Raw genomic sequence first — 2,364 nt, 5'->3', positions numbered from 1 at the left:
GAAAAAATCCTCCTGCCTGACGAAAACCCCGGTCCCGGGACGGTCCGCCTCCCAACTTTGGCGATGAACGTCGCCTCGCGGACCGGCCGGGACCGAGGAAAAAAAAACCCAGCCGGGGGGAAAAAAAAAAAAACCCCCCGGCTGGGGATTTTTTATTCTAAATTTAAAAATGAGCTGAAAAACCTGAAAGGCAAAGGCCATACGCACAAGGTTAGAACCGGTCGACACACACTCACGCCTGCGGACACAAGCTCTCACAGACAGACACGGACAATCACGCTCTCTCGCACGCTCTTCCGCTTACACGCTGACCGCGACCCTTACTTGAAACGCTACGTTGACGCTTCGACGCGTCTTCTGACCGCGGCTCTTCGATGTCCGGCGGTAGATTCCGGGATAACGTGTAGGGATCCGGGGACCTGCGAGACGACAGAGACGACGGGAGGCGGTCGACGAGTGACTATCTGACGGCTAGGAGCTGTTCCCGCTCCGGGCCCATAAATTTTGTACCCAAAACCCCCACAGAAGACAGATGAACTGTAAAGTTTTATAACTGCTCTACCTAACCGTGACTACGTGCCTGGGCAGGGCAGCTCCGATCGTAAGTGGCGCGACAGAGGCGTGTACAACATAAGCCAAGGTAGGTACATACAATATATGCACAATATAAGCCAACGTAGGTACATACAGTATAAGTGCATACAATATAAACCGACATAGGTACATACGACATAAGTACATACAATATAAGCACATACAGTATAAGCCAACATAGGTAGGTACAACCTAAGCACGTACAATATAAGCCGACATAGATATAAGCGAGGACTTGACGTAACTCTCCGGAAGATTAATTGTTGAGCCCTATACCCTTTGAGAAGGCGCAAGCTACGGAACTACTGCGGTCAGGTGATGAGGGTCTAATATGCTCCCTCTAGAAGTCCGAGAGAATAGCATGTGAAGAGAAGGCGCTACCAAAGGTGAGAAGGAAGATGGATGAGAACGTCTCCTGTACTTCTTCCCGTCTCAAAAAGTAAAAATGTAACGATGCCGGAATAAGCGATATCCAGGAAGGTACACGAGTAAAATATGGCCGATACGGCAGAGAACAATGCCGATAAAGCCTCGAGATGTAACAAAGGCCTATGACGCAGAAATCAATGGACACGGACGACATAACACAGACACGGACGACATAACACAGACACGGACGACATAACACAGACACGGACGACATAACACAGACACGAGTGGAAACTGCCTGCCAGTTCCACCTTATGGACCCAAGATTGCTAGTCCAAGATGAGTCATAGGCCGATGATGCCAAAGGAAAGAAAGCCCTAGGGCAATAGCATGTGATGATGAAATTTAACTCCTTTCAAGATGTTAGTGCCAAAGGACTTAAGAGGAAGCCTAAGAAGCTCAGTAGGCCTAGACAAGAAAGCGATGACTACGGCGTGACCGTGGCTATAGCTCCGGACGTGAAGGCGGGCTCCTCGGGTGAAAAGATCCACGACGACGTCGAGAGTCGAAGAAGGCCGCCGACGCAAACCTCGCGAGGACGCGAAGATGGATCGGAACTGCCCTGCCCGGCGAAGACTCTGGTGAGGCTGAGGAGAAACCCTCTCCCTCTGCTTCCGAGGGGCCCGTCCCACTATGGGCCTCTCCTCTAAGCTAACATCTAATTGTCTCCTGTGATAGTAAAGGTTTTTCCCCTTCTCCCACCTAATGGCCCCGACACTTAGCTTTTGCAAGACGACCGGACAAAATCCATCGTCAGCCGGACGTGGACGGCGACACGTTCTCTACGTCCGCTTCGGTGCTGCCGTTTCCAAACTTCAGCTATGCGCCTCCTCACGGTACCTAAGACAAAACAGAAAATGCAACTAGCGCCCTGCAAAAGAGGAATCCCCGGAACTCTGACGCACCGCTGCCCCGGCTCACCTGAAATCTTGATGCGACTCAACAGGCTGCCAGGAGGATACCTACAAAAGGAAAAGGTACAGGCTTAGCGTGCTGCCGCATAACGGTCACCTATGAGTCACCCTGCCTAAATGCCGACTCACCCGCTTGACTCTGTTCCTTCACACGCCTAGAGCAGCAATGACACCTGCAAAGAAACAAAGCAAAAAAAACCACACTGAGATACTAAGAAAAGACCACCACCCTGACCCGACAAGTACGCCCACCTACACCTTAAGCTTGCACCCACCTGGCCTCAGACACCTGGGATCGGAGACATCTCGCAAGAGGACTGCCTAAAATAAAAAAAAAAAAAAAAAAAAAGGGGATGCTTAGACTTTCACCAGAAACTGAGACCTGTGCGAGAACAAGTGCTTCTGTCCACTGCTCACCTGGCACACT

At 50.9% G+C, this 2,364-nt stretch overlaps 1 long non-coding RNA gene across 1 annotated transcript; it reads right to left on the bottom strand.

Moving 5' to 3' along the window:
• Window positions 1–1,781: 1,781 nt before the first annotated feature.
• Window positions 1,782–2,096, bottom strand: LOC128815120 (uncharacterized). The gene is made up of 3 exons (XR_008439556.1): window positions 2,067–2,096; window positions 1,945–1,985; window positions 1,782–1,863 (listed from the first exon to the last, which is right to left on the bottom strand). It is a non-coding gene; the product is annotated as an uncharacterized LOC128815120 (long non-coding RNA).
• Window positions 2,097–2,364: the final 268 nt, after the last annotated feature.

This window comes from Vidua macroura, chromosome 15 (genome assembly GCF_024509145.1).
Source record: "Vidua macroura isolate BioBank_ID:100142 chromosome 15, ASM2450914v1, whole genome shotgun sequence".
Taxonomy (NCBI): Eukaryota; Metazoa; Chordata; class Aves; order Passeriformes; family Viduidae; genus Vidua; species Vidua macroura.
Note: the sequence above shows the minus strand (reverse complement) of the source record. Positions and strands in the feature narration are given on the sequence as shown.